Source organism: Heteronotia binoei, chromosome 2 (genome assembly GCF_032191835.1).
Source record: "Heteronotia binoei isolate CCM8104 ecotype False Entrance Well chromosome 2, APGP_CSIRO_Hbin_v1, whole genome shotgun sequence".
In the NCBI taxonomy this organism is placed as follows: Eukaryota; Metazoa; Chordata; class Lepidosauria; order Squamata; family Gekkonidae; genus Heteronotia; species Heteronotia binoei.
The window spans coordinates 191,456,759-191,468,207 of NC_083224.1; positions in this window are offsets into that span (position 1 = coordinate 191,456,759).

Consider the following 11,449-nt stretch of genomic DNA (forward strand, 5'->3'; position numbering starts at 1 on the left):
TTCAGTGAGTTATCTACCATGACCCCAAGATCTCTCTCTTGGTCAGTCTCTGCCAGTTCACACCCTATCAACTTGTATTTGTAGCTGGGATTCTTGTATTTGTAGCTGTGCATTACTTTGCACTTGGCCACATTGAACCTCATCTGCCACGTTGACGCCCACTCACCCAGCCTCAACAGATCCCTTTGGAGTGCCTCACAATCGTCTCTGGTTCTCACCACCCTGAACAATTTTGTGTCATCTGCAAACTTGGCCACATCACTGCTCACTCCCAACTCCAAATCATTTATGAACAAGTTAAAGAGCATGGGACCCAGTACTGAGCCCTGCGGCACTCCACTGCTTACCGTCCTCCACTGCGAAGACTGCCCGTTTATATTCACTCTCTGCTTCCTATCAATTAGCCAGTTTTTGATCCACAAGAGGACCTGTCCTTTTACTCCATGACTCTTGAGCTTTCTAAGGAGCCTTTGATGAGGAACTTTATCAAAAGCTTTCTGGAAGTCAAGGTAAACAACATCTATTGGGTCTCCTTTGTCCACATGTTTGTTCACCCCTCAAAGAAATGAAACAGGTTAGTGAGGCAAGATCTTCCCTTACAGAACCCATGCTGAGTCTTCCTCAATAACCCGTGTTCATCAATGTGCCTACTCATTCTGTCCTTGATAATGGTTTCTACCAACTTTCCCAGTATTGAAGTCAGACTGACTGGCCTGTAATTTCCCGGATCTCCTCTGGAACCCTTTTAAAGATGGGGGTGACATTTGCTACCTTCCAGTCCTCAGGAACGGAGGCAGATTTCAATGAAAGATTACATATTGTTGTCAGGAGATCCACAACTTTGAGTTCTTTCAGAACTCTCGGATGTATTCCTCCCCCACAACAGACACTCTATGAGGTAAGTGGGGCTGAGAGAGCTCTTGCAGCAGCTGCCCTTTCAAGGGCAACTTCTGTGAAAGCTCTGGCGGACTCAAGGCCATTGCAGCAGGTGCAAGTGGAGGAGTGGGGAATCAAACCCGGTTCTCCCAGATAAGAGTCCGTGCACTTAACCACTACACCAAACTGGCTCTCTACCTCCCCCCCCACCCCCCCCCCCAGCACATGTGAACAGAGTCTTCTGTTCTGCCACTTGAGAGGCAAGGAAAACGAAGAGTCCGAAGGAGAGAACAACTTTTGCAGTAAACAGAAGAAATTGTATTATTTGGGCAGAAACTCAAGTCCCAATGGGCAGGACTGACAGCATGTTTGAATATTAAGCTAATCTTTATAATTTGAAAACAGTGAGTTCTTCAGTAGTGTATTATCATATAGCGTATTCATTGTGGCCAGAGGTGTTTACATTAAACAAACAAAGTCTTGAAACTGCTGTATATATGTCTACTGTACAGGAGAAGTTTTTTTCAGTGCTCTCCAAAATTTCCACATTTTCCCACTGGGAAAAAAATGAGAAAGTCACAGAATCATAGAAGGGGCCACAAGAACTAAGCACTGATGCAACCCTTCCTGCCCTCCTTCTCATCATCTGCCTAATTCACAGGATCTTCATTGCTGTCGGATGGCCATCCAGCCTCTGCTTAAGAGCCTCCAAGGAAGGAGAGCCCACCACCTCCCGAGGAGGAAGCCTGTTCCACTGAGGAACTGCTCTGTCTTCCTAATGTTGAGCCAGAAACTCTTTCGATTTCGTTTTAACCCATTGGTTCTGGTTTGACCTTCTGGGGCCACAGGAAACAATTCTGCACCATCCTCTATATGACAGCTCTTCAAGTACTTGAAGATGGTGTTCCTATCACCTCTCAGCCGCCTCCTCTCCAGGCTAAACATCCCCAGCTCCTTTAACCTTTCCTCAAAGGACTTGGTCTCCAGACCCCTCACCATCTTCGTTGCCCTTCTCTGGACCTGCTCCAGCTTGTCTATATCCTTCTCAAAATGTGGTGCCCAAAACTGTCTTTGGAGTGAAGTCTATCCAGAGCAGAGTAAAGCGATACCACCATTTTGCTTGCTCTGGACACTATAATTTCGTTGATTCAGTCCAAAATTGGCTTTTTAGCCACTGCATCACACTGCTGACATGTTCAGAGTATGGTCCACTAAGACCCCTAGATCTTTTTTGGACATATTACTGCCAAGACAAGTCTCCCCCATCCTATAATGATACATTGGATTTTTCCTACCAATCTACCTACAGAAGATGAAGTGGGAACTGTGACGGCTAGAGCAAAGGTGGCAATGTGCTCACGATGAAGCAACAAGAGTATCTTATAGGTTGTCTCAGAGGTTCTCTGAGATGGCAACAAAGGCCACAAAGAAGAAGAAGAGGACATTGGATTTATATTCCGCCCTCCACTCAAGAGTCTCAGAGCGGCTCACAATCTCCTTTCCCTTCCTCCCCCACAACAGACACCCTGTGAGGCGGGTGGGGCTGCGAGGGCTCTCACAGCAGCTGCCCTTTCAAGACAACCTCTGCCAGAGCTGTGGCTGACCCAAGGCCATTCCAGCAGGTGCAAGTGGAGGAGTGGGGAATCAAACCCGGTTTTCCCAGGTAAGAGTCCGCGCACTTAACCATTATACCAAACTGGCTCTCTGTGGCTATTCTGCACAAATATTCTGCGGCTACCAGCACAAATATTCAGAACAATTTGATCCTTAACATCATTTTGTTGTTGTTGTTCAGTTGCACAGTCAAGTCCGACTCTTTGCAACCCCATGGACCAAGTCACGACAGGCCCTCCTGTCTTCCACCATCCTCCGAAGTCTGCTCAAATCCGTGTTTGTTACATCAGTAATGCTGTCCAGCCATCTCACCTTTTGCCATCTCCTTCTTTGGCCTTCTGTCTTTCCCAGCATCAGGGTCTTCTCCAGTGAGGGCTCCCTTCTCATTGGGTGGCCAAATCAGTACCATATTTCAGTTATTCCCAGACTTCTGTATTTTTTCTAGGAGAAAAATGGGCAAAAATGTTTTTCCTCCGATGGCATCAAATTTCCCAGAAATGCCACATCTCCAGCCCCCTCCCCTGACTGCAGCAGCTGGGAGTTGGGTGCTCTGTGGCTGTCCGCCTCAGCCTGCAAGGCACATGGAGACATCTCTCCTTCCTCCAGGGAGCTCCAGGTATCTCTCTCTCCTCCCCTTTGATTTCCACAACAACCCTGTGCTGCAGGCCTGGCAGCACAATCCCCCAAAGAGCTCTGTGCCATGTTTGAACACTTTTTCTACATTTGAACCATGGAATCATAGAAACCACCTCTGTTAGTTTATGATCCTATAATTCTAGTGTAGAAAATCTGTTTGGGGACGGGGCTGAACCAGGATTAAAGGTCTAGTGCGGAATTGGCCTTTGACTCCCCAGTTCCTCCGACTTTTGTTTGTGTCAGAAATAGCCCTTCCCAGGGTGTGGGCTCCAAGGCTCGTTTTTCCACTGTTGGTGGGAATGTCCCAAGGTAACTGATTTCTGGAAGTCTATTCTGGAAGTAATATCAAAAATAATAGGGATTAGTATCCCTTACACCCCTGCAGTGGTACTGCTAAATCTATGGCCCGATTAGGAGCTCTCAACATCAAAACAGGAACTGGTGGCACTACTTTTGCTTGCAGGCAAAATTACCTTGGCTTCGTATTGGAAACAACCAGAAACACCTCCACTCCAGAACTGGTGCTCAAAGGTGTGGGATGTCCTGATACAGGACAAACTAACTACTACTATTGCGATCCTAGATGACACTAAAGCAGGAGACTGGTTTATACAGAAGTGGTTCTCCTTCCTTAACTATGTAAATAATGCTGATACTGTATTTGGAAAACTACCGGCAAAATATATGAATTTTATGATTTATTAACCTGAAATTAGTTGTAACTCATTGCTATATGAAATGATACTTTTTTGTACTTCTTAAGGATGCCTTTTTAGAAATAAGATGTGGACAATATCAAATGGGATGGTACATGTAAAGCAATGTTATGGACCCCTTGTTGGGGTGAGTTTTTGGTTATTGTAATGTTAATTAAAAATTTAATAAAAAATTTAAATTATAAAAGAAATAGCCCTTCCCAACACAGCTGGCATTGCCCACAAGTGCCCCCTGCTGGGCAGTCATTCCCAAAGCAGACCTGGAAATTGCAGGATCAAAAAGCTGCTCAAATCTATCTATCTATCTATCTATCTATCTATCTATCTATCTATCTATCTATCTATCTATCTATCTATCTATCTATCTATCTATCTATCTATCTATCTATCTATCTATCTATCATCTTCTTTCCTTCCTTCCTTCCTTCCTTCCTTCCTTCCTTCCTTCCTTCCTTCCTTCCTTCCTTCCTTCCTTCCTTCCTTCCAATATTGCCTTTCATCTTTTCTTGAATTGGCAGTTTATTTAAACAGCAGGCTGTTAATTTGCAAACTGTCACTGGAGATTATTTGTTTAAATTAATTTGCAAACGGGCATTTTAAAACCTGCCATATTTGCCAGTTGCTGTCCTGATCCATGCCTTAGAGGTGTGTATGTGTGTGGGGGGGGGGGGGGGAGGGGGATAATTTCCACCTGGCAGATTGGATCCTGTGGATACTTTCTACTAGAGGCCTCCCCTGCTGTAAGGGATGGGAAGGAAGCGCCATTCCTGGTGCAATTGAAGTACCACTTTTTTTTACTTCAACAAGTCTTTACAGCCAGTGCTTACTGCAAACCCGCCCCCTACAAGCTCTCCTTGGTAAGTAATTTCTGGAGTACCTGCTTAAGGGAGAGGGGAGTTCCAATCTGTAGGCAACTCCCAGAGCCCTCCTGAGCCGTGCTTGCCCTGGAGTGGCTGGCCGCCATGTAACTGAGGCGATGCTAGTCCATTTCCAAGTGGATAAAGAGCCACTTTGACATTGAGTTGCCTGCTTCCATGGCTGCGTCTGCCAGTGCGTCTTCTCCGTGTGGGTTGGAGACATGCCCTGCAGGAGAGGCGGGGCCAGTTGATGGGCAGATTGGGAGGGGCAACAGTCTGAGGACTTCTAGCGGCCTGGCCCCATTTGGTAGTCTAGCAGTGACCGGATGTCAGAAGATAAACTTATTAGTTACAACCAGAGCTTTTTTTGGTAGAAAAAGCCCAGCAGGAACTCATTAACATATTAGGCCACACACACACCCCCAACACCGAGCCAGCTGGAACTGCGTTCCTGTGCATTCCTGCTCAAAAAAACACCCCTGGTTACAACCAATGAAGGACACAGAAATACAGAAATGAACAGAATGCGTTGTTAAAAAAAACACTTGGGTAAAAATCTATACAAAGAGAATTATCAAAAAGTCTGGGCAAATATTACTGAAGATTTGCAAAGATCTTAAAAATTGAAAATTCTGTGGCTAGGCAGAATCTCTTCTATCAAAATGAATATTTTACCAAAGTTGTTCTTTTTGTTACAAATGCTACCCATTAATATAGATGAAAAATGGCAGAAACCAATAAACAATTTAAGTGTAAAGGAAGTAAGATTTCAGATATTACAGGCTGGTACCTGGTTTTTTTGGCCACTGTGTGACACAGAGTGTTGGACTGGAGGGGCCATTGGCCTGATCCAACATGGCTTCTCTTATGTTCTTATGTGACACAGAGTGTTGGACTGGAGGGGCCATTGGCCTGATCCAACATGGCTTCTCTTATGTTCTTATGTGACACGGAGTGTTGGACTGGAGGGGCCATTGGCCTGATCCAACATGGCCTCTCTTATGTTCTTATGAATCCACAACTATTTATGGATTAAAAAGGTAAAGGTAGTCCCCTTTGCAAGCTCCAGTCGTTTTTGACTCTGGGGTGACATCGCATCATGACATTTTCATGACAGACTTTTTATGGGGTGCTTTGCCATTACCTTCCCCAGTCATCTACACTTTCCCCCCAGCAAACTGGGTACTCGTTTTACTGACCTCAGAAGGATGGAAGGCTGAGGCAACCTTGAGCCAACTACCTGAGCCCAGCTTCCGCCAGGATCGAACTCAGGTCATGAGCAGAGAGCTCGGACTGCAGTACTGCAGCTTTACCACTCTGCGTCACAGATATGGATTAAGAAGTCATTAAAAACTATTCAAAACCAAGTTTGCAATTATATTTTAAAGGATGAATTACTAAGAATATAGTATCAGGGCAAAAATAGAATAAGTCTACACATTTCACCATTGACATCTCCATATTGTGACAAAAGTATTTGGGGAGAAAACCCTGATCATATCATCTATATGACGCGAATAGGGGAAATTAAACCATGGCAAGAAGTCCAAAATGACTGCTTGAGATATTTCTCTTTTATAATAGTGTATCAGAATAATGTTTTATATTGACATACTCAAATAAGGAATATTGGCTATTCATTTCATTACATGGGGAGAGCCTGTTTGGCGTAGTGGCTAAGTGTGCAGACTCTTATCTGGGAGAACTGGGTTTGATTCCCCACTCCTCCACTTGCACCTGCTGGAATGGCCTTGGGTTAGGCATAGCTATCGCAGAAGTTGTCCTTGAAAGGGCAGCTGCTGTGAGAACTCTCTCAGCCCCATGCACCTCACAGGGTGTCTGTTGTGGGAGGAGAAGATACAGGAGATTGTAAGCTGCTCTGAGTCTCTGATTCAGAGAGAAGGGCGGGGTATAAGTCTGCAATTCTTCTTCTTCTACATATACCTAACCCATTTTATGTATTCTTGTTTTCTAATGGCAGACTAGAATGATGTTTATAATGTATGGATTGATGCTGATAAGTACGGTAGCCTTTGTTGTTCAGTCGCACAGTCGAGTCCGACTCTTTGTGACCCCATGGACAAAGTCACGCCAGACCCCCCTGTCTTCCACCATCCTCCGAAGTCTGCTCAAATCGTGTTTGTTACGTCAGTAACGCTGTCCAGCCATCTCCTCTTTTGCCATCCCCTTCTTTTTTTGCCTTCTGCTTTTCCCAGCATCAGGGTCTTCTCCAGGGAGTGCTCCCTTCTCATTGGGTGGCCAAAGGATTGGAGCTTCAGTTTCAGCATCTGACCTTCCAGGGAACAATCAGGGTTGATTTCCCTTCGGACTGACGGATTGCATCTTCTTGCAGTCCAAGGGACTCTCAAGAGTCTTCTCCAGCACCACAGCTCAAAAGCATCTCTTCTTCTGCGCTTGGCTCGGCCTTCCTTATGGTCCAGCTCTCACAGCCATACATTACTACTGGGAATACCATCGCTTTGACTTTTGTTGGCAGGGTGATGTCTCTACTTTTTATTATACTGCCCAGGTTCTCCATAGCTGTCCTCCCAAGGAGCAAACGTCTTTTAATTTCATGGCCAAGAGAGCAGCTTAATTTCTCTCGCGCGCGTCGTAGCTTGGCGGCATCCAGTTAGGCTGAGTAATGGATTCACCAAACCTTTTAAACTACAAAATAAGCGTGCATTGAAGACTGGACTCTGACTTATTTCTGCCACAACAGGCTAACACAGCTAGCCCTCTGGAAATACTCCCTGGCATTCCTAAACCCTGTGCCTTTAGAGGGCCAATACTAAGTGCCCGTACTTGGCATTAGCGGGCAGGGGGAAGCCTGGAAGGAGTTTGCAGAGGTCCAAATCCCTGGATTTCATTCAGATGCCAGGTCTCTGGCTGGAGAGGGATGGAGGGCACACTGCCAGGAATCCTTCAGCATTCGATATTTGCAGGGGAAACATGCCCCATTGTTACACCTGCCAGAGCCAACAGGCTCAAACAGACCCAGGAGCACACCTTTCCCCCCCTCCCCCAAGAAAAGTGAGCTCGCCATTGCTTCTGCCTTTGTGTACCAGATATTACCCCCACCCAACCTTGCCTATGCACCAATCCCAGACTAATGGGCAAGGGGGGGGTGGCATTGCTCATCTGGGAGTCCTTCTCCTTCAGGGTGTTCCCTGTCCCCTAAACGGCTGGCATTGATTGTGTCGCTCTCGTGTGGGAGGAAGCCCAGTTTGGCTACTTGGCAGGTGTACTGACCACCTAACACACCAGCAAATAGAAGAAGACTGCAGATATATGCCCCGCCCTTCACTCTGAATCTCAGAGTAGCTCACAATCTCCTTTATCGTCTTCCCCCACAAGAGACACCCTGTGAGGCAGATGCGGCTGAGAGAGCTCTCCCAGAAGCTGCCCTTTCAAGGACAAAGTCTCAGAGCGGCCTACAATCTCCTTTCTCTTCCTCCCCCACAAGAGACGCCCTGTGAGGTGGGTGGGGCTGAGAGGGCTCTCCCAGCAGCTGCCCTTTCAAGGACAGAGTCTAGAGTGGCCTACAATCTCCTTTCCCTTCCTCCCCCAAAACAGACACCCTGTGAGGTGGGTGGGGCTGAGAGAGCTCTCCCAAAAGCTGCCCTTTCAAGGACAGAGTCTAGAGTGGCCTACAATCTCCTTTCCCTTCCTCCCCCAAAACAGACACCCTGTGAGGTGGGTGGGGCTGAGAGGGCTCTCCCAGAAGCTGCCCTTTTAAGGACAGAGGCTCAGAGCAGCCTACAATCTCCTTTCCCTTCCTCCCTCACAACACACACCCTGTGAGGCAGGTGGGGCTGAGAGGGCTCTCCCAGAAGTTGGGCTTTCAGAGCGGCTTACACTCTCCTTTCCCTTACTCCCCCACAACAGACACCTTGTGAGGTGGGTGGGGCTGGAGAAGGCTCTCACAGCAGCTGCCCTTTCAAGGACAACCTCTTCCAGAGCTATGGCTGACCCAAGGCCATTCCAGCAGGTGCCAGTGGAGGAGTGGGGAATCGAACCCGGTTCTCCCAGATAAGAGTCTGCACACTTCACCACTACACCAAACTGGGAAAGGATGTCCCCGCATTACCTGCTTGAATGCAGGGGCAGTCCTCTGTGATGTTCGGTTTCTGCATGTGCCTCCTCACCCAGTTGGTCCAGGGGGTTGGGTTGGGTGGTCATCAATATGCAGATGACACCCAGCTCTGTCTGTTGACAGTGGCTGACTGGACTCTGCCCCTGGTATTTTGGAGAGGGCATTAGGGGCCATGGCTGGAATGCTGCAGCAGAGCTGGCTGAAGCTGAATCCAAAGGAGATGGGGGACTGGGGTCAGGCTCCTGGTCTTTGGTGGGGCATCACCCGTGCCAGCGCTGAGGGTAAGGAGGCTTGCAGTGACGCTGAATCCCTCGCTTTCTACGGAGGCTCAGGTCACTTTGATTGCCCGACCAGCCTTTTATCATCCTTGGCTTGTCCAGCAATCTCACCTCTCGGGTCACTTCCAAGCTGGATTCCTGTAACTTGCTCTACCCTAGAACCTGACCCAGGGATTCCAGGTAGTGCAGAATGTGGCAGCAAGTCTGTTGACGGCAACGGCTCTGTGGGTTCACGCTCAGACAGTGTTGTGCCAACTGCACTGGCTGCCAATTGAATGCCAGGTGCGGCTCCAGTTTATAGTCTTGACCTTCTACGTGGCCTGGGACCATCATGCCTGCAGGAGCCCCAGAGAGCTTTACGCTCTTTGGATCAGCACGTCCCGGTGATTCCTGGCCTGAGGGACATCCCTTCACACTCAGCCTGGTGGAACAGGCTCCCACCAGAGAGCAGAGCCCTGCGGGACGTAGAATCACAGAACCCTAGAGTTGGAAGGGACCTCCAGGGTCATCTAGTCCAACCCCCTGCACAATGCAGGAAACTCACAAACACCTCCCCCTAAATTCACAGGATCTTCATTGCTGTCAGATAGCCATCTAGCCTCTGTTGGAAAACCTCCAAGGAAGGAGAATCACAGAACCCTAGAGTTGGAAGGGACCTCCAGGGCCATCTAGTCCAACCCCCTGCACAATGCAGGAAACTCACAAACGCCTCCCCCTAAATTCACAGGATATTCATTGCTGTCAGATGGCCATCTAGCCTCTGTTGGAAAACCTCCAAGGAAGGAGAATCACAGAACCCTAGAGTTGGAAGGGACCTCCAGGGCCATCTAGTCCAACCCCCTGCACCATGCAGGAAACTCACAAAGACCTCCCCCTAAATTCACAGGATCCTCATTGCTGTCATAGAATCATAGAATCCTAGAGTGGGAAGGGACCTCCAGGGCCATCTAGTCCAACCCCCTGCATAATGCAGGAAACTCACAAACGCCTCCCCCTAAATTCACAGGATCCTCATCGCTGTCAGATGACTTATTACAGTTCTGCAGGGCCTGTAGAATGGAGCTGTTCTGCCCGGCTGTTAGCTGAGGTGGTGGACCTTCCAATATTCAACACATTCTGGCTTTCCTCGCTCATGCCCTGCTGGGTTTAGATATGATTCAGGAACGAGGTTTTTCTGGGGACTGTCTTTGTCAGATATGAGGAATGGGTCTTTGTTGTTGATACCGTGTCAGCTACTGTTTTATGGTGTTTTGTTTTTGCTGTTGATGGTTTTATGTTGTAAACTGCCCTGAGCCCACAAAGAAGAAGAAGAAGAACAACAACAACAACAACAAGTTGTGAGTTTCCTGCATTGTGAAGGGGGTTGGACTAGATGACCGTAGAGGTCCCTTTCAACTCTATGATTCTATGATTCTAACAACAACAAGCACCTGGCAATTTTCCTGTGGGGTGGGTGGGGGTGAGAGAGCTGTCCCAGAAGCTGCCCTTTCAAGGACAAGCTCTGTGATAACTATGGCTGCCCCATGGCCATTCCAGCAGGTGCAAGTGGAGGAGTGGGGAATCATACCCGTTTCCCCCAGATAAGAGTCCGCATACTTCACCATTACACCAAGCTGGCTCTTACTGAGCTTTAGCTTTCCTAACTTTCCTAACTTTCCTAACAAGTTGTGATTTTCCTGCATTGTGAAGGGGGTTGGACTAGATGACCCTAGAGATCCCTTTCAACTCTATGATTCTATGATTCTAACAACAACAAGCACCTGGCAATTTTCCTGTGGGGTGGGTGGGGGTGAGAGAGCTGTCCCAGAAGCTGCCCTTTCAAGGACAAGCTCTGTGATAACTATGGCTGCCCCAAGGCCATTCCAGCAGGTGCAAGTGGAGGAGTGGGGAATCATACCCGGTTCCCCCAGATAAGAGTCCGCACACTTCACCATTACACCAAGCTGGCTCTTACTGAGCTTTAGCTTTCCTAACTTTCCTAACTTTCCTAACAAGTTGTGAGTTTCCTGCATTGTGAAGGGGGTTGGACTAGATGACCCTAGAGGTCCCTTTCAACTCTATGATTCTATGATTTCTAACAACAACAACCACCTGGCAATTTTCCTTTGCCTCACCTTGCACAACAGCATGTGCTCCAAATGTGCATGACAAGTCAGGCGCACAAAAGCCTGTGGAGGGGGCTGCCTCATAAATTCACACACACACACACACACACACAAGACTCGTCAAATCTTCCCAAAAAGGGCACAAAATGGCTTGGCCGGTGGGTTGTGGGGTAGAAAGCAGGAAAATAAAGACCAGCCCTGTGCCCTCCGGATATTGCAGCTTCCACTTCCTATAAAATAAATAAGCATTTGTAACCATCCTTGGGGGTTT